The sequence below is a fragment of the Lathamus discolor genome, chromosome 5 (assembly GCF_037157495.1).
Source record: "Lathamus discolor isolate bLatDis1 chromosome 5, bLatDis1.hap1, whole genome shotgun sequence".
Lineage (NCBI taxonomy): Eukaryota > Metazoa > Chordata > Aves > Psittaciformes > Psittacidae > Lathamus > Lathamus discolor.
Window position 1 is genome coordinate 70,421,612 of NC_088888.1, and position 21,856 is coordinate 70,443,467.

Here is a 21,856-nt window from a genome sequence, read left to right on the forward strand (position 1 = left end):
ATAAATTGGAGGCTTCAAAAATATTTTGACATTTTCTCCATTAGCTAACACATGGCATTTGTTGTGTTGTTTCTAAAGATGAAATGGGGAAAAATTTGAGACTGGTGAGAAAGTTCCCTATTTCATAACTTGACAGTATTTTGAAGATTTCCAGAGCTGGGGGTTAAGTGGTCCTCTTGTAAGATAGGGAGGAGGGCATAGAAGTTCATTGCAGACTTCTCAGGTCATCACATACAAGGTACAGGACAGTATTTGTACCTTTTCTTACAAAAAGCAGGTCTGTTGAAATATTTGAATTACCAACACACTCAAATGCTAATTGGTATGAAAGAGATTGTTAGAGCCTTGAATTTAACAATTATTTATTTCAGCTTCTGTATTTATGAATAGGGTTACTTTTACCTGCCTATTTATCTCACCTACAGAGAAGCTTAATTCGTTAATGTTTATAAAATGCTTTGATCTTCAGGTTGGATGGAACAGGAAAATGTTACTGGTTCTCTCTCTCACTTTGACAGACTCACTGCAAATAAGCCTCTGTTGCCGTACAAGTAGAACAACACTGAAATCACTTTCTTAGTTCAGAAGATTTGGATGACTTTGTGCCAACGAGATGTTAAACTATTATTGGCTTAACCAGACTGATTAGTCCTGGTCTGTCTGCAAACTTGCAGAAGGATGAAATAGTTCAATGCCACTCTCTCTCGTGTTTTGAAAATCCAGGCAGATATAAGATAGTAGGCCTTTCATAAATGTAATTTTTTTTGTACACTGTGCTCTTAATAATTTTATAACTGCATGACAGGGAATTTGCAGGTAGGAAGTAAGTCAGATCACTGATTAAAGAGAGAAGCTGCTCCCTCTAGGCTGTTACGAAATAATAACTTCATGTGCCACTTTCTGCTAACCCCAGATGATGGCTCACAGGAGCATTCTTTATTGCTGATTAAGTAGCATTATGAAAATACTAACTTGGTTGCATTAACTAAATGCCTCAGTATTTAAAGCTTAAAATGACAGATAGTTTTAGTGGTCCCCTTTAACATATCTTGTTGGATTGCTAAAATCGCATTCCCGGTTTCCCCGTTGCTTTTATTTGAGGGTATGGTAAAAATGGCAATCTTTCATTTGCAGAGCAAGGTGTAGCCAAAAGCTCTTCTTTAATTATAGCTATTCATGCTGCTATGGTTAAGGGTCTGTCAGCATTTCCATTATCAACCTTTATTTTCAAGGGTTTTGTAACATAGCAGTGAAAACTTGCTCTGGGCTAAAACTTGGCATACAAGGTTTTGAAAGGGAGCTTGTTTTCTTCCTGTCTTTTTTCTTACAAGGCATCTGAAAAGATGCCCCCACCTTTACCATTTTTACACTACTGTGTTTTGAAATAACCCTTTCCAGGTTTTTTCTGGTATTTTTCTTGTCTGCTAGAAAAGTACTGGTAGCTTTTGATTGTTCTATTTACCTATGCTTAGATGGTTTTAAATAAGCTTTTTTTTAACTTTTTTTTTTTCTAATTGTTATCATTATGACATTTTGGTGCCCATATATTTAAATAAAACTGTGACTTCGCAGGAGGACTCATTTTTATTAGAGTTTGATAGATGGCGAGTTGAACATTGGAAACAAGATGCTACTTGCTGGCACTTCCAAGTATTTGATCTTCATAGTGAGATTCAGTATGAAGTGCAAGATTGTATTTTAATAGTCTCCTTTTTGAAAACGTGTAAAATAATCAGCAAACAATAAAGGAACTCCCCAAAATAAAAATGCAGAGCACTTCTTTCTTATGTTTACTTGGAGCATTCAGCTTCAAGATTAGACATAATTTTTCACTTTTATTTTTTTCTGGTTTTAAGCAGTGTTTTAGAATGCAGGTTTTTTTGTTTGGTTGGGTTTTGGTTGGGGTTTTTTGGTTTTGTTTTTTTTTTTGGTTGGTTTCTTTTTTTCTTCTTTAATGAAAGGTAGATTCAGGGTGCTTGCCATTATGTGCTTTTCATTTGTTCTGAATCTCTGTCACTAGTCATTTGAATGCATTATGACACAAAAAGAAACCCTAGCTTAATAAAAATACAGGCATTTAATGGATTTGACAGAACTCACTGTAAAAATGGACGCAGACTCAAAGAAACCTGTTGAGTGCCTGGAAACAGCAGGTTGTAGCATTACAATATGTTATTCTTTAAAGAAGTGCTTGAAATATGTTCAAATGTCTCTTATTGTAATCTGGTATTGCTCTGACGCGAGCTTTCTGTTATTGTTGTCATCCTGGCGTTTGGGTTTTGTAGTATTAGCGCTGAGTTACAGGATTATAAAATGCTAGTACTTGCCCAGGTGTAAAATCATTGCTGTGCTCCAAACATTTTTGCCTGGTTTCAGGGAGACTTCCCATAGGAGAAATGAGAAGTACCACAGACTTAATAATGTAATAAATGGTAATTTTATTTTAAAAACATTTCTGGCATATTTATGCCCATTTGTACTGTTCTGCCAGTGTTGAAGGACATGAAAAGTTACTGGAAAATTCGGTAAAATTCATAAGTTCTACAGGAATACTAATCAGGTAAACCTGTCTCTAATTAAAAGTTAGTTTAATAATTGGGCCATAGAGAACAGGAGAACTGGATGTTTCTATCTGTTAGAGTGTGTCTAGCCTAGTGAGAGAAATCACTATAGGAATGGATTATGCAATATATTTTTGCTATGGAAATTGATAGTAATTTGTAATTTTTGTGTGTGTTACTTGCCTGTGGGAAGCTTTCTGAGACTGAAAGAAGCCTCTCTCCCCCTCTCTTACTGTGTAAGTCAGCAGATAAGCTCTGGAGGGGAAAAGAAAGGTCCTTCCTCCTCCTTTTCTTCCCCTCCCTCCCCCCTGGGGCTTTAGTGTTAGTCTTTGTAAAATGTATTTTCTGATGTTGAACTTCTGAAAACTGTATCTGGAAGAGTTTGGAAGAGCATGTGTCTTCTCTTACCCATCCCATTTACAGCTAATAGGGTGTGATGTCCTGATAAGCACAGGGGGCAGCCCTATGACTAAACCACTGAACTGACAGAGAGGAGATCTTAGTTTGGCTCTAGATCTCCCAGGCTTAATGAATTACTATTAGAAAGTCCTTGAAAGTAGCTATGAACTTTGTTTACCTGTGAGGGAAAAGGGAATGAGTCCTTCCTTTTTTGCTTCATGCCTGGGGGACAAGTGTATCTTGCTGTGCTAACTTGACCTATGGTTTAAAGTATTTTTAGGTGGGTTTTTTTTTAACCTATGGTTTAAAGTATTTTTAGGTTGGGTTTGTTTGGGTTTTTTTGAAGTTCAGTTATTCCATTAATAAAACTGAGGTTTGAATGAGTGCAAAGAAAATGTAGTCTTTATATGCTTTAGAGCATGGGAAACAGACACTGCTTTAAAATATAGCAGCATTTTGAGAGTTTTGTTGTGTCTAAATCCTTAAAAGTAATTTGTTACCGTTGTCTTTGAGAATACTGGGTGTGTATTTCGCTACAGTAGTTGTCTTAAGGTGTGGCTCTGGTAATTAAACTGAATTTCTTTTCGTCACACTTTATGTGGGATTTATTTTTTCCCCAGTGTCGTGGTTTAAACCCAACCACAAAGCCCGTCCACTCACTCCCCCCCTTCTTGCCCTCCCCCTGCTCCTGGAGGGATGGAGAGGAGAATCGAAAAGAATGCAACTCCCACGGGTTGAGATAAGAACAGTTTAGTAACTAAGGTATAACACAAATCACTGCTGCTACCACCAATGATAATAATGCTAAAGGAAATAACAAAAGGAAAGAATACAACACCTCAGCACCAGCCGACTGATAACTCGCCCCACTCCCTCCAGCCAAGCACCGACCAATACCCTGCAGTTCCCCCAGCCCTTCTGGGTCATTCCCTGTTACATCCTGTGCATGACGTGCTGTGGTATGGAATACCTCTTTGGCTAGTTTGGGTCAGGTGTCCTGTCTCTGCTTCCTCCCAGCCTCCCCTCCTCCCTGGCAGAGCATGAGGCTCAGAAAGTCCTTGGCCAGACCAAACATTTGAGCAGCAACTAAAAACATTGGTGTTATCAGAGGTGTTCCCAGGCCAAAAAAGCAAAACACAGCACTGCACTAGCTACTAAGAAGGAGAAAAATAACTGCTACTGCTGAACCCAGGACACCCAGGAATTTCTGGGGGATCTAAGTTAAAGTTTTTAGACCTTTGTCCCTTGTATTCTGTTCTTCAGAGTTGAATGGGTGAAACCAACATGTATTTTGATTGTGTATACTGTGCTCTGAGAGTATTACTCTACAAAGGAATGAAATGAAATAGGAGTGTGCACTGGAGCTGTGTGCCTAATACTTTACCTATAGAAAGCTCCTGTGTATGTCTAGCATTGGTTCAGGTTTGCAAGAATATTCATTTCTACTTCTCACTGTTTTCTTGAATTGGTAGGCAGCCATGTCAAAACCATGTGAATAATTGATTAAAATTATTTTCATATTGGTGTTTCAGATGTAGTAAGAGAGCATCTGCCTTAGAAGGAAGGCAACAGATCTGGTGACAGAGCTGGAAGGAATGCTGTATGAGGAGCCGCTGAGGGCTTTGGGCTTGTCTGGTTTGGAGAAATGGAGGCTGAGGGGTGGCCTCATTGCTCTCTACAGCTTCCGGAGGAGGAGAATAGGAGAGGGAGGTGATGAGCTCTTCTCCCTGGTATCCAGCGGCAGGATGTGTGGGGAGGGTTCAGAGCTGCATCTGGGGAGATTTAGACTGGGTATTAGGTAGCATTTTTTTACCAAGGGGGTGGTCAGACACTGGAACAGCATTCCTAGAGAGGTGGTTGATGCCCCAAACCTGTCAGTGTTTAAGAGGCATTTGGGCAATGCCCTTCACAGCATGCTTTAACTTGGTCAGCCCAGAATTGGTCCGGCAGTTGGGCTCAATGGTTGTTGTAGATCCCTTACAACTGAAAAATTCCGTTCTATTCTAGAATCACTTGAAGACCAAACTGAGACAACAAAAGCTGCCAGAGGACCTTCTGACTATTAAGCCCCAAAAAAGCCAGTCTTGGTAGATGCCCAAAGCTAAAGAAACTCAAGTCTAGTATTCATACAGCAATCATGAAGATACACAGCTCTGTCCCCTGTTCTACAGATTGAAACACTTTTCTGTGTTTCACCCATTGTATCCGTTTTATCTACCAAAAATTAATCCACATAAGCTTTCTGTGGCCTACCTGACAGCAGTACAAGACTTGCTGTTGTGAAAGAATAAATCCACTAAAAAAGAGAGTAAAGTCATATCCAGGTGTACCGAGAAACTGCTGCTTGAGACCCTGCAGTTGTTCAGGGAAATATATGCTCCCTGAAGGACATAAACTACAGATTTGTTTTCCGATGGAAGTGTCACACATTTGAAACTATTTTCCCCATATTAACTTTCCTCTTAGTTTTCCTTCTTTTATTCTTCACATGAGGTGTGAGAATGGCTTTTCATATGGAATTTATTTTTTTTTGGTTGTGGATATTAAACAAAGAAATACTTTTGCCAATAAAAACATTATGGGCAAGTAGCCTCCTAATCTCTTAATTTTGATTGTTTCTTCGTTACCTTACAAGATACATATTTCTTCTCTCTTTAGGATATCTCTTGTCAGATTTAAGGCTTATTTAAAATGAACAGAAAGCTGAAGCAATTTTCTTTATTCCATTTCAGTCTCCTAAGGCCTATTTCCCCCTGGTGAGCTCATAGCAACAGGGGGGTTTAAGGGAATTCAGCTTTCTGCAAATTAATGTCTCACATCATGAAAATTCAGGACCTTTTTTTTTTTTTCTATATCTTGAAAAAGTAATACAGTGAGTACGAGTATTATTTCTTGCCAGCGGGTGGAAGATGAATGATTTTGTCACAGTTTTACTGCTTGATGAGCAGTGTCCTGAGGGTCAGGCTTAAGTCTGTGTCACTATGCTGCTCATTACTCTTGAGCTAAATAAGGGCTGATTGGATCTAAATTGCCTAGCACATGGGCCGCAGATGAGCTCAGTGAGTAGGGGATGACCTGCTATTCAGGCTGGGAGTAACCCCGGTGTGCAAATGCTGCATTAGAACACCGTGGGAGAATGAGAGGCTACCGACCGCTGCCAGCAAAAGAAATCGAAATGTAAAAACTCTTTGATGCTGCAATGTTAGAATTTGAAATGTAGGAAGTGACAGGTTGATGGTACTTATCAGCTTTGGCTGGATTAGAGAACAGTGTCATCTTGCTTATATAATGACAGAAGAATGAAGCTAGCTCCCAACTACTTTGCAGTGCAGAGCTGCTGCTGTCAGAGTCAATGCTGCCTCCTACTGACAGTCTGTGCAGAAGGATATAGGCAGCGTATGGATAGCTGGTTCGGGACAGCGTTCTCGGGTCTCTCTAGCATACCAAAGTGCACTTTGTGCCTCTGCCCATCTATTCCTATGTGTTTCTGGTCTATTCTCTTAGCAGAGAATCGCTAAGATGGATAAAAGAGTTAAGTGCATATTTTGGGACAAGAGTAAGCCATTGTCATCTTCAAGAATGGTTAGACAAGTCATCTATATACATATGTGTCTCCTTTGCACAAAATATTTCCCTTTGTACTCTTCTGTCCGTTGCTAGCCCCTGTGAAAGGAGGTCATCTCTGGAGAGTAGAATTAATTTGTGTCTGTGTGTTTTAAAGAAAGTTGACCTTTAAAGAGGAGGAAGAAATCTGACCGAACTCAAAGGAGAATCCTTAATGCTAACTGAACACGTGAATATACTTATCTTAATGGAGGAAAATCAAAAGCAAGGAAAGCACCTGCAAGGTGCTGAATGTAACAGCGGTAGTAGTTTGTGCAGCTCTGAAAGGCTCATTTCAGTGGTTCAGTAGAACAAGCTTTTGGGTTTTGTTCCCCCCACCTCCGTCACTGGTGCTTTGGAATCTGGATTATAGCTACAATGAGGATAAAGAGCCAATTGCTTACTTTTTTCCAAATTTATTTTTTAGATTCTGACAGCTGTAAGTTACCAGTGCCAGCTATGCTTACTACAATTTATGGGACTACCTCATCAGGAAAAGCAATTTGGTGCTCTTATGTAACCAGTGACTAAATGAAGGGATGAATCTAAATACATTCTGTGTTTTCAGTTGACTGTTTTCAGATTATTTGGTTCTTCTTCCCCTGGGATGCTTTTGCTCATGATGAAATTTCTTCTGGGACATAAAGCAACTTCCAGTTTGCTTGTTCTGAGTATTGTAACAAAAAAGGAAGAGAGAACAGCAGCCTTACAAGTGCAAACATTTTTTTCTGTAAAATGGTGTGAGTCTATGGGAATGAAGAGAAAATTTTCATAAATGACATAATTAGTATGAGGCTTCTTGTATTACCTTAGTATTATCAGTGTTTAGTGGTATCTGAAAGTAAGGAACTGTTTAGCACAACTAGTGAAAATGAGTTATAGAGTTTAAGTTTGTGTGTGGGCAGAATTACAGGGTGTTTCTCTGTGTTCAAATGGAAAGCAGAACCAGAATTTGAATTACTTTAATATTTTGAAAAACAAAACAAAACAAAATATCATCAGCAAGAGAAATTATGAAGTACTGAAATAGCTACTTTTTTTTTATTTCCCCCTTTCTGTTTGGGGAAGAAAGTTGAACCTGTTTCATGCTTCTGTATCCTACTAGTTCTTGGAATTTCTGGGGTGGGAGCGTGAGAGTGGTTCATACTGTGTGTGCAGCACAGTGGCTCTGCTGAAGAGGGTGCTGGGTCTTCAGTGGTTTTGTATTTGAGTCTTGAAATCTGTCTAGAAAATTACTTTGAAAATGCTTTTTAAGACATTTTCTAAAGGAAGCTAGTTAGTTGATACAGGGCACATAGCTGTGGGTTGTCATGTTTTATTTGGCTTGGAGCAAGTCCAAGTGTCATTAATTGCCAATGTCTAAATGCTTTGGCTTTCTTTCCAGTGGTACTAAACCAGGGACAGTGAAAATGTGCCTCGTGTGAAATGACCCTAAAATAACAGGCCACCTATCCTCCCTAAAAAAAATAATAATTCTGAAATGTGTACGTTGTGCATCATCTTGTGATCTTGTGGGGGTCCCTTCCTGATGTTACTGGGAGAAGCAAGTAAGGAAAGGTAAATGCAGTTTGTGGTTTACTTAGTTCTCTGAAAAGCTTAAGGTGTTGCCTATTCTGTTTTTCTCACAACCAGAAATCCCTGTTTATCTCTAATCAGGGTTAATTAAAGCCTTAGGGCAATGCTGAGACCCTGCCAGTGGCTGGAAGGTACAGGCATAATCGAGGCAGCATCCCCTCATGTAGGAAATGGAGAGGTAACTATGGGCTTGTTGCAGGCACTGATAATACAGCTGTGCTAATTCTTTCTGAAAATACAGGAGTGAACTTTTTTTTTTTGACAGATAGTTCTGTTCATTTATTCATTTCTGGCTGTTATCAGAAAGTGGTATGAAGTTTCTGGTTTAATGTGTATGCTTGCAAATCCATGTTAAGAAACAGACACCTTCTGGTTCTCTATATGGTAATGCAGGGACTACACAGGCAGCCACGGCAGCCATTATACACTCAGCAGGAGCATTTGCTACAGCCAGGGATGTGTGTCATCTTTTATCAAGGGGCAGGAGAAGGGAGGAACAGGCAAGTACATATGTGCTTGCCAGGGCGATGAGGTTTTCTTTTACTGCTTATTATAGTCTTGTTTTCCTTACATAAAGTCAAGTATGAGAATAAAAGCAAATATTTTCATTGGCATTCTTTGTTTTCCTGGACAGGAATATATTGATTAGCTATTGGTGATGTGCATTTGAAAATGCTTCAGTAAGTGTTCCAGATATCTGGTAAAAATATTTTAAAGCTGCTAAAGATTTGCTCCTAGGGAATTCCTCTGATTCATACCACTCCAGTGTATTCAAGGGTGTTCTAAAACAGCTTGACCTGGGGAGGAAGTGCTCTGTGTGTACTTGTTCAGTGTGTTACATTTATGTGGAGTTTTGTATTAGATGGAAGGATGACATCGGAAAGTAAAGCACTGTGATCATCTCTTACATAATAATTAACTATAGCACAACCATGATTATCCATATGTCATAGGGAGAGTGATTATATTCAGGCAATCAAGGGATTTTTACAATGTAATTATTAGACACTGGGGAGATGTGACCCTGTTTAGGGTAACAGGGAGCTATGGTTAATTGATGTTAGGATAATCAAACTTTTACTGTTTCATTATTCTGGGACCCTAGGCTTTGCAAGAAAATGTGTGTTTGTGCTTAGAAAAAAGAAGCCCGAAGCATATGAAAATATAAGCCTAAAAGTGAATCTTGAGGTTATGCTTGCTGTACTGAATACTGCAATGATTAGAAGTGTTGAGAAATAATTTATATTGTCTGTAAATCATCCCCATTTTACATCACAGTATAAATTTAATACATCTTGGTTCTGAGTATTTTGTAAAGGTATCTGTTTTCCTAAGACATCAAAAATTGTTAGTTTTTTCCAAGTCAGACTCAAAAATTGAAGGTGTTTATTCCCGCAACCAAGAAATTTTTTGTTGTTTTCTCTCTCAAGAGATATGTGTAAAGTCTGAGCATTGCGATAGAAAATACAATTGATGCAGTCCCCTTGAGCTTCATTGTCTTCTAGTTTAGAACATGAGACAAGAAGAAATGGCCTCAAGTTGCACTAGGGGAGGTTTAGTTTGGATATTAGGAAAAATTTCTTTACCAAAAGGGTTGTCAAGCATTGGAAGAGGTTGCCCAGGGAAGTGGTGGAGTCACCATCCTTGGAGGTATTTAAAAGGCATGTAGATGCGTTGCTTAGGGACATGTTTCAGTGGTGCACTTGGCAGTGCTAGGTTAATGGTTGGGCCAATAATCTTAAAGGTCTTTTTCATCCTAAACAATTCTATGAGGACATAAAATAGAATTTCATTTCATTAGAGTTCATTATGAAGGAGTTTACACTGCACTGCTGTAATACTGAACCTCTGGAATTTCTAATAGCCTGTCTCCTGGATGATGTACATATTGAGTATAGCACTGCTACTGCCTCTTACTGAAAGTTTCTCTCTCCTTGTCATCATCTTCTCCCTCTCCCCGCCTTCCTTGAAACAAGTAATTTCTGAAAACTCTTCAGCAATCCTATCTCCATGTAAATTAATACTGTAAATTGTGCTGCTAGTGAGGGTGGAGGGAGTAGTTAGAGAGGGTGGGGGGAGAGAAGAATTAAAATCATTCCAATAAATGGTTTAATTTATGCCTCAGCAGTTAAGCATGCTCCTGGTTAACAGAAATACCCTTCAGCTACACAGGATTTGGGAGGGTTGGAGGGCACTCATTTGCACATAAATAGCCATTAACTGATAAATTCCCAGAGGTCTCCTGTTGCATGCTAGTGGTTCTGACCTACTTAGCTAGCTTAAATTTGTTTTACAGAATTATTATAATTCCATCCTTGGTACTTAAACTTTGTGATTAATGCATGCCTCACAATACAATTAAAGTATAATTACACAGTTTTACAGTTTGCTATCATAGTGTTATTATTATTAAAAAGAGCTGGATTTTGCAAATATTAGAAGAATTAGGGTTCTGATACCTATCACTTTGCTGTTAAGTGATTATGTTAAATAGGACCCCTTTATGTCTGAAGAATGAAGTGGAGAGAGGGGAATCATTAACTAACACATCAGATGGTTTCGAAGTGATTGGGGAAGAGATGTGTGGTTGGATTTTTACACATCTGTAGAGGATAGGTGCAAATACCTTTTGTTCATTGTTGCCAGCTGCCTGTGACATGCTTTAGCACATCTGTGCTTTAGTGCTTAAAAAAAAGTTTCATACTAAGCATCTCATTTCCTTAATCTGTTAAAAATCATTTGCATGTGTTAAACATCTGATTTTATTATACTTCATTGAAGCTTTTTATTACAGGGATGGATTTTTTCATATCTTATTATAAACACTAATGGCCAGATAACAAAGGTCCCATAGATCTCTGTGGTGTAGGTTAGGATGTGCATGCAAAGATGATACAGATTTTTCTCTTGCACTCTGTAAACTCAGAGCAGTGCTCTGTGAGGAATGCTTCATCTTTTCTCTTTGTGTGCATTGTATACTTACACTGGTTGCAAATAACAGTGAGTCATAAATACTGCTATTTTTACCCCTGTTTTTCTGGCCAAATTTGTATCTGTGACTCCTATTCATTCTTCAAGGAGTGATCCAGGTATCACTAATGTTATTTGACCCCAAAATCACTGCTGTACTGCATAATTCTTCTTACGTCTTTTTTCTTTTTTGTCGGTGCGTCTGCACCAGAAAACTTAGGTCTTAAACAATTAATACAATTAGCAAATCAAAGAACTTAAAAATATTTTAAAATAGTATTTCCCTGCTCCAGTGTAAATTACAAATCTAATTTTACTTTCTTTATCTGTGAGTATGTGTTACTGCGTGCTTCACTGGTGTGAAATGGAGTGGTTGACACATTTTCTGAACTACACTTTCTGTTCTTCTAGGGTTCTTAAGGTTACACTGTAACATTTTTTTTTAGCTATAATTGCACAATGGAAATTCCAAGTGGTGTACAGAAATTGAATGTTGCACCCTGAAGCCTTATTTGATTGTGTCTTGGATTTCATTTTTGCTTAGTTTAAAAAGACCTGTTGCTTTTGTGGTTTTCTGGTTTTATTTAGTTGTGCTATTCGTTTCTTTAACAATGAAAATATTTCTTATTTTTAATTCCAGAGGACAGAAGGAGTAAAAGACTAATAGAAATCTTTTTCTTAGCATGACTCCTTTCACATCTGTAATTTTAGTCTGTATTTGTGTGGCAACAGTGATATATTCTCTGCTTTTGCTAGCATCATTTGCTGTCATTGAGTTCAGAAAGCACTGGTCATTATTACTGATGCATGGAAGCATGTGGACAGGTAGCCAGTAATTATGCTTGGAAGGATTTACTGTATTTCAAGGCTTCCTACTTGAATATTTGTGAATTGGTTTTATTTCCAGTTTTTTAAAAAATACTACATTGAAGTGATTTCAATCATTTTCATGTGGCACAGCAAAAAATGCAAAGGCACATTACCAGAAAGAAACGATCAGCAATAAGAGCTGTTCTGCAAACTTGGCTTGCAACAACTACCACACTATGTGGAGAAAACAGTTATCCTGTAATAATAAGACTAACGAATTCAGAAATCCATTGATTGAACTGGCTCTGGGTAGATTATGTGCAGGCTTGCTTCAAGGAGAGGAATTTATGAAATGTTTGCTGCATCCAGCAAGCACTGCTGCTATAATACAGCTGCCTCCTCAGTGGTTTGCTTTGATCCTGTGGAATGAAAGGACAGGAGGATCAGCTCAGGTCTAAATGAGATTACAGCTGGTTCGGCAGCTTATCTGGTCTAATGCCAACTAGTGTGGCTTTGCACGTCCTAAGGGGTTTACAACAGAAACTGTTTATTGAGTATCATCGGTTTACTCAACACAAGCAGGCTAATCCTTCCCAGCCTCAGCATGTTGTAGGATTGTGTATGAGCCAAACCAAAAGCTGGTGTAGCCAGAGCCTCCAGAGCCCTTTGTCTCGCTTCATATTGATTTTTTTTTTCACCTGTGTTAAAGACAGTAAAAAATAAAACCAATAGCCAGCCCTATTGTGAGCAAAAGGTTAATCTGACCTAAAAATCTTACAAAAGCATCTTTTAACCCTAGAAGGGATGGTAGCCTTTCTCTGACTTCTCACTCAAGGGATTTTCTAGTTTAAGGTTTTGAAGAGCAAAACGGGAAAACCAGCTTAAACATTTAACTCTGCGTGTCTTGTGAGGTCTCTGAATTCTTCCAGCAGCTGCACAGAGAACTTTAAGCAGTTATTTCTGACATTATTAACAAGGTATCATCTGTCTGTGGTAGGTGATGCTGTGTAGCAAAGACATGACATACTAAACACAGGCAGAGTGTCCCAGAGAAGGCAGGAGCTAGCAGGTGTCCCAAGGCTCATGCTGGTTTTTCACTGTAGTGGTTTTTGTGTAAAAACATCAGGAAATGCCTTTATCAGCTTTTTCTTAAAAAAGCCACAACTCTCAGTGAGTGCATCTTAAGGAATTAAAAGAAGTACCAAACCGGCCTATAGAAGCAGAATGTTTTAAAAAATTTTGTGTGGCAGATTTTTACACGACATCGCTTTGTGTTTTGATATGAAATATAATGGAATATTAGATATTTATTGAGCGTGTTTCCTGTCTGAGGTGAGTCTTTTTTGGAAGACATTGTAGCATGTGTCAGACTATTATAAATCAAATATTTTTTATAGTGTAGAGAAAGCATAGATTAAACTCTAGGAAGCCTTGCAGGGTAGTAGGAGTATATTTACACTGAAAAGAAACAGAGTAAGATTGAATCTGCATTGTTGGCATTATGTATGAATTTATTAGATTCCTGCACTTGTATACTGTGCATATTATTGGGAGTAATTAAATCAGTTCTGTCTTGATGCAGGGAAGAGAGAATTTGGTGGCAGACCAACCTGTCATCAACTGCATGTGGCAGACTTAACCTGGGAACTGTTTTGGAGGCTGTTGAATATATCTGAAAGAAAAGACAGCACAAGTTGAGGAATTACGAATGGCTGTTTATTGTTTACTTCACCTAACTGGAATGAATGCTTTAAGCTATATGTAAGCAAAGAGGTTACCATAGAGGCTTTATGAGCGTGATGAGGGGAAATTGCTAAAAATTATGTTTAAAGTAAATGTGAACTTTACTAATACTTCAGCCTAATGGACAAAATGTGTACAAGTTTAAAACATAGTATTTATCCAATCACTTGCATTTTATCAAATCTGGTCTTAAAGCAATAGGTCGCTCTCATGTAACATTACACTTTTAACACATTCGGAGAGAAAAGCTATTGTTCGTGATTGCTTAAATCTCTTTGTTCAATCATCTGAACAGTGCAAATCACAGCATTTTGTCAGACTGTGAGAAGTTTTGCTGGATAATGCTTTCAACACACGCAGGTCACCAAATAAATTATCTGCACGATTTTATAGCATAGCTGGTGCTGGAAGTTAAATGGATGCCCAGTGGTAGAACTCGTAAAACATTCTCCTGTTAACACGACCAGGCAGAATTGACATTGTTGATGGTAGCTTTGATCTAATAAACTATCAGTTCTAACAGTGATTTTTACTGTGTTTCAGAAGGGATGATGATAAAAGTTTAGCAAGCCTACCGTTCTTCCTGGATGACTGAAAATTAGCTCTACTGTCTGTATTACCAATGTTGAGAACAGGGGATATTTTGTATCCAAAGTAATCTCCTTCAGTAAAAAGATGTATTACACAAAGGGTATCCTTTAACACAATAGATACTCCATAAAGAACAAAATTGATTTTCAGGAAGGAAATAAAATACTTTGTTTCAGAATTTGGAAACAATGTAGTTCATTATCTTGAGCACAAGTTTGCCTGCCTTCCAAAATCCGTTTTCTCTCTTGGAGAGATTTTCCTAAACCACTTACAGTATATGGCTCACAGCAGGTTGCTAGAGAGGATCCGTATGTGTATAGTTTTTTATTTTCTGCAAAGGCAGCTAGAGGAGCTGAAGCAATTTCATTTAAAAAAAGAAAACTTTATTTGAGCTACAGTTCCTCTCTCTGATACAGTCTTGTTTGAAATAAAGAGAAAGACCAAAAACTTGAAGTATTTTCTCAGGCTTCCTACCTGATAAATAAAAATGGCATGATAATGACAAAATGTTGCATGTGTAATGGTAAGGTCTGTTACTGGAAATTATATTTGGAATGTCTGAGGAGATAATTGTGGGGTTTAGTACTTCTAGTTTGTTTGTTTTCAGTATTTGGGGTTTATATTTTTCTGCTCTTCCTTTGCATCCACCTTGCATAGTTATCCTCAGAGTCCATTTCACATCTCTTGCTCACATCAGGAAATTTCAACTGAGATGATGCCAACTCAACATTTAAATTTCTGCAGCAAGAATGCCTATTTTACCAGTTTCTCTCTGTCTGCTTGTTACTTGAGTTTGGGTAAGAACGTGTTCAATGTGAGAAACTGCATTTCTAAAGCTGTGCTAGATAAAAAAAAATCATCATCTGAGAGATGTGTTGAAGTTGACCTCAGTGAATTTGTTTCAAGCAATTTGCCAAACTTTGATTTATTTTTTCTTATACTGTGGCTAAGAAGGGTTTAAATGTTTTTTTTACATGGCCATAAATTTACCGTCACATCTCAAATTGTGAGCTTTTTCCAAAGCAGTCTGTATGCTTCTGTCTGTTTGAATTGAAACACCATGAACTTATACAGTGATCCACTTTAGTACAGTATGTGGGTGTCTGTTCTCCATTGTGGGGAGCCCATTAAACTACTAGGTTCCCAATCATAAGAAATCATCTGTTTAAAGTAAATCTGTTAAGCTTTAAATTTTTTTTTTTTTTTTAGTTATTTTTACTGTGTGGAAAACTTACATTTTCAAAAGTGTAAACAATAGCTTATACAACGTATTAACCTGTCCCATCATTATAGTTCTCGGGCAGCTGGTGTAATCCTGGTCTCAGAGTCCCACAGAAGAGCTAAAGGCAGGATTCTAGAAATGACCATACTTAAAAATAGGTTTCAGTACTGGCCTGTCAGAACTAGTTGATCTGCCTTTCAGTCACACTGTGTAGTTGTCATTTCTCATGGGATTTTTTTGCGAACAAGAGATAGTAAGGAAATGGTAAAAAAAATCTTAGCTTGTAAGAAGTCAGAAAATTTGTTGTAATAGCAGTTATGTAGCTACAGACAGCTACACTTCACTGCCCTGCCGGTGCTCCAGTAGCATGTGTTTCAAGTAAATGATGTTGTATAAGTGAGCAACATATTGGGTTCCCAGTAGAAAAAAAGCCATTAAAATACTAACTTAAGTCCAGCAGAGGACCACCAGGATGATAAGGGGTCTGAAGCCAATGCCCTGTGAGAGGAGACAGAGAAAACTCAGTTTTTTCATCCTTCAGAAAAGAAGGCTAGGATAGGAGATGGGGGGGAGGCATTTTAGTGTTTTGTACAACTATGTAATGGGATGGTTATAGATAAGTTCTGGCATCAGACCCATCATAGACGTATGACAGACAATTGTGATTGTCCATCATCACAGCAATTGACTGAGATTGTGATGAAGGAAGTTTGTATTAGACATAAGAATAAAATTTTCATGGGATAGTCAAATGTTGGAATAAGTTTCTAAGGTTGTGGAATTTCCCTCCTTAAGATTATTCAAGATGGCATTACTTTGGGCACTTATTTTTTCAGTGCATTTCTACTTTATTTCAGTTTCTCAGATAAACAGGCATTCTAATTCTTACTATACATTATATTAATGTATGACTCATAATGGTGCGGAAGGTTTTCATATGCCTTCATCAGAGATTTGAGCTATCAATGTGCTGTTTCAAATCTGTGATGATATCTTGTGCTGCAGTAGCCAGAGCCAGCAGGTGAAGGGAGGTGGTAACTTCTGCTTATCGCTGGTAAGGCCCCATCTAGAGTACTGTGTTTAATTGTGGGCTGCCCAGTACAAGAGAGACATGAACATACTGGAGAGATTCCAGTGAAGGGCTACATGATTATGGGACTGAAATCTCTTCTTCGAGGAAAGATTGAGTAGAGGTGGGACTGTTTAGCCTGGAGCAGAGAAAGCTCAGGGGGATCTTGTCAATGTATAGAACTGTCTGAAGGGAGGGTACAAAGAGGACAGAGCCACAGTGTTTTCAGTTCCATGTCCTTTTTATGCTGAGGACACCAGAACTGCACGCAATACTCCAGGTGAGGTCTCACAAGAGCAGAGTAGAGGGGCAGGATCACCTCCTTTGACCTGCTGGTCACGCTCCTTTTGATGCAGCCCAGGATACGATTGGCTTTCTGGGCTGCAAGCGCATACTGAAGCCGGCTCATGTTCATTTTCTCATCGACCAGCACCCCCAAGTCCTTCTCCGCAGGGCTGCTCTGAATCTCTTCTTTGCCCAATCTGTAGCTGTGCCTGGGATTGCTCTGACCTAGGTGTAGGACCTTGCACTAGTCATGGTTGAACTTGACATCATCTAAAGTAATCTAGACTTCCTGTTCTTTCAAATATACTTTGTAAGCCAAATTTAGTCTTACATTTAGAAAGAATAAAAAATAATGATATCTCTATCATTTAAAGTTATAGAAGTGCAATTTTTCAGTAATTTTCTAAGAAATCTGTTACATAAAAGATGACCTCTGTTTAAAACAAAGAAACAAACCCCTCAAAAACAAAGAGTGAAGTGTCTCTTGGTCTGGGCTAATCCCAGAGCTTCCAGTGATTCCTGCAAGCCCCCGCCATCGATGGTGGACAAGTGTGTTTTGTGTTTTTCTTTTAAGCGCTTATCATGTGAGATGATGTGCCCACAGTGCGATAGAGGTTGAGGCATGTTTACTGTTCTGAAGTTTTGCATATGGTACAGAAATTTGTTGGGGAAATTCATCTTATTTTGATCCAAAATAAATGTAATGGCAGGTTGTTATAAAGTTTGCTATTCAAAATAAGGCTTTTAAGAATTTAAATGAAGCTATTTTAAGTTCTATGAAATGGCAATGGTTTGGAAATGTTAGATTTGATTTAGGTGGGATTTTTATATGTATGTGAACTAAGAAAGGGGAATAAAACAACTTGGTATAGTACTGATTTCAGTGCAGCCTGTCCATTTTTTTTTCCTTTATTTTTGACTATTTGTTCTTTCAGAGGATTAAAAAATTCTGAATCTGACCTATGCCAAAGCTTTGCTTAGGCAAACTAAAGGTCTTTTTAGCTGTTTGCTTTTCCTGTGGTGTTCCTTTGAAAAAAAATGAGCGCTGACTTACCTGTTCAAAGCAACAAGATGACTCCCAGTGCTTTGAACAGTGCAGAAACTAGCAAAGCAGTTGGCTGAGTTATGTGAATGGCTGAGCCCTGCTGCTGCTGAAGCCAGTTACCTGGATTGACTCCCTTGGGACTTGAAATTTTGTGACATCAGAGGGTAACTGTGTGTGTTTTGTGTGTTCCAGTTTATACTTTGTGTTAAAGACACAAGGAAAACTGCAATTGTAGCATATGCATTCATAGTACAGGGGAGAAGCTAACTGGCTGAATACTGGTGAAGGTAATGAAGGAAAGTTGCAGTTGGGCTCAAATCAGCTGTCTGTTTTACCCAAGACTATTCTACAAGCTGAAATGAGAACTAGTTGCACTGAATTAAGGCAGGTTGTGTTGTCTTTGCTGCTCTTGCAACCCTTAGTTAAATATGTGTAGGAAAATACAACAGCTCTCTGGCACAGATTTGCCAGGGTGGCTGAAGCGGATGTAATATCCCCTCCCAGCAGACCTGGCCCATACAGGCTAGAGCTGTGTTGCTTGCATTTAAATTATGGTCATAACAACTTGTCTGTTCGGTGATGTAGTTAAACCCTTTGAGAAGGGCTAAGGAGAAAGTGCTAAATAATCTGCAGCTCTGAATGTTTGGCTTTTTTGCGCCTTTGTGTTTTAGGGTTGTGTGTCAGTTCCTGTTAATGTCTTTACTTTGTCTTCGAGCATAGTAGAGATGCTGGGGATTTCTTGTTCTCCCTGTATATTTTAAAAGTATTACTGAGCACACACAACATGCTGTCACAGTGAACACAGTGTTCTCTATTACTGTGCTTAGCTATCGAGAGGATTATATTAAACTCAGTAACCTTGCCGAAGCCCCTTTGTACATTGCTGCTATATTGATAATCTTCACATGATTCAGCTGCAGTTGTGAACCTTTTATTCACAGCATTAACACTTTTTATCCCGGTGAAGTTTAGAATCTTTGATATCAGGAGATGAGCTCGTTGATGTTCAGATATTATATTTTTTAATTTTATTTTATTTTTGTGGTCCCGCAGTTGTTGCCTTGGAGAGTTCTTCACTTGGGCGTATATAGGGAATACTCATCAGGCCTAAACCATTCAAAAGAGGGTAAAACAATTTATAGATGAATGAATTAATGGTTAACTAAGGAACTGTTATGCCACTTGCTTACAAAATAGTGAATGCTTTAGGGAAATATTTGTGTTCTAAAAGAAATCCACAATAACATTTTAGAGGAATTAAGGAAAACATTTCCTAGTTTTGCATCTAAAATAAAGGAACTGTATTACCTACAAATCAGTAGATTCAAGGAACAATATAAGATGTGTTGACATTTTGTATTGGTGATCTCAGTATAATCATAGAACCGTTTGGGTTGGAAGGGACCTTAAAGATCGTCCAGTTCCAACCCCCCTACCATGGGCAGGGGCACCTTCCACTAGACCAGGTTGCTCAAAGCCCCATCCAGCCTGGCCTTGAACACTGCCAGGGACTGATGAATGCAGATCTATTCATGAACAGCTTTCCTCTAAAATTTAGAGTTAAATGCATAGAAAATAATTGGAATTTATTGCCCCATGTTCAGATTTGCACATTGTAGAATCACAATTTTGGTGACACTTGTTTTACCTCTCTTTAAAATAAATGGAATCCAGCCAGTAAAGAATAATTTCAAGCTTTATTTTCTTTTCTTTGTCCATGATTTTATTTTATGCTAGTTCTTTTTTAAATACTTGTTGTTTCTTGTAATTTAATAAGAATTGTTTCTGGTAGATTGCTAGCTTATTTCTCCATATATTCAAGACCTTCATCAAGCATACAGTGGAAAATCCAAGTGTTTGTATGACAGCTTTCACTTTCATCTCCCAACTATGGCATCTCTGTTTCCTGGATCATTGCAAGTCTCACTGCATCCACAGTCATCTGGGGGAGTCAGATAGACAGGAGAGGCTGATGATAACACATTCCAGGTCTCTCTTCCACCATATAGTGCATGGGGGAAAGGTCACTGCACGAAGAATGTGATGAAAGAAGAGCTATAATGCAGGAGGGAGAACTGCCTGTACTTGAGGGTCACTTCATTTGTGTGGTTTTGGTGTTGGGGTTGTTTTTTTTTTCTTTCTCAGTTAAACTTTTGAGCAGTTGCTGTCTCTCTACTTTCCTTTTTGGAGAATTTCCACATTTCTTTCTGCAACTCCATGAGTTAAAATAGCCTTTGTCTCTGCCAAGTCTGTTGGTGGCATTGTCGGAACTTTTACTGCTCTCCAGTAAAGCGTGGAATGTGCAGGCTAGTACTGCTTTGGCCTTTGTGCAGCTTTTGCCCTCCTGTTGAAAAAGGTAAAGGAGTATAATATATTTAAAGTTTCAAGGGCTGGCCGTACTCAGAGATGCTGCAACTTAACAGTCTATCAGCTCTTACTTTGAACACTTGTTTTGAACACTTTGAAGTGGATTAGCTCATGGTTACTTTTGCTAATTTTAGTGATTCCTTGATTGAGAAAATAGATTAAGCAATGAGCGGTAGCTTTGCTGATTATATATCTTAGCATAATAATGTTTCCATATTGCTGTGGAGAGACAACTGTCTTAAATCCTGAGACTTTCAGTTTGGGGTTTTTTCTGTACTGCATGATGTTTGTAGTGTTACACTTAAATCTAAAGAAGAATTTAGTGAAGAACATAGATTACCAAATTCCTTTGTATTTGTTTCAAAGAGCCACATTTCTTGAATCATATTTCTCTAATGAATCACAGTAGCTACCAAGTAGCTACCAAGCTATGTATTATAGCATCTGTTGTTTAAAAAGGAATATATTCATATTGGCTTAAAATTTGAATAGTGTACATTTTCCACTTATTGTGGGGTCAGTTGCAACGGTTATGTCTTAGGTCTTTTGTAAGGTTTTTATAATATAAACTTTAACTTGGAAAACTTGATAAAGAATGCTGGTTTTGATTTACTTGTTTTAAATGTAATCAAATGCTTTTAATTATGCAGTTGATGGACCTGCTTGTAAAAGATACATAAAACAAAAAAAAAAAACCAAAACAGAAAATAGCAAAAATATAGTTGCATGTGAGATTAGTAAAAATTTGCAAGAGCAGGATTCTCTGCCCATGGATAGTATAATTAGTTAATGACAACTTGCATCATCTGTACTAATGCACTTTCAGGTAATGTGAGGAAATATTGCTGCTGCTTTACTTGCATTATAACATTTTAAAGGGTCTGTCACATTTTCCCTATCTTTCCTATGTTTTTTGTGAATATCCTGAGTAATGTTTAAGAAATGAAACTTGGCTTTAGTCTTCAAAACAGTAGAAGGAAATAAAGTAGTTGTTTAAAGTGGTTAACTGTTCTTAAAATATTTGTGTCTTCAAAGAGCTTTATGTAATTTCCTGAATAGGTTTAGTAATGGGTAAGGATCATGCAGTTTAAGGTATTTTCTGTTGATATTATTTACCTTGGGAAGGTGACCCTGAGCTAAATTGCAGTGCGTGATTTGAATACCCATGGGCTGCCCTTTATTGGTTTGATTGGGGGAGATTATCTGGTTTTCTAATATACTTTAATTACTCCGCTTATATGAATTGTCACATTAGAAGCTTCTTAACTGTTGAGTCTGTTCTGTCAATGATCTACTAACAATAGGAATATACTAGGCTCTTCCACTGAGATTTGCAGATTTATACCATCAATGAAAGAATTGGAATGGCTCTGTTTAAACCCGCTGTATCTTCAATAGGAAAGAGTATGTCATCCGCTTCTATTCAGGCAGCTACTGGTGTTTGGGAAATTGAAAGGATCTGTAGCCTTTTTAATTTTGTTAATAGGCATTTTTTCAATTAAGGGAACATAATGCAGAAAACGTTTTAGGATGTTTAAGGGAGATGTTTTCCTGATGTGTGTGTGGGGGGAAAAGAAAAAAAAAAAAAAAAACACAACAAAATAGAAAACTGTATG

At 38.0% G+C, this 21,856-nt stretch overlaps 1 protein-coding gene across 5 annotated transcripts in view; it reads left to right on the forward strand.

Annotated features, from left to right (window-relative positions):
* The window catches only part of MMS22L (MMS22 like, DNA repair protein), a 94,164-nt gene that overhangs the window by 38,154 nt on the left and 34,154 nt on the right, over positions 1-21,856 (forward strand). The gene's annotated exons all lie outside the window — the stretch shown is intronic.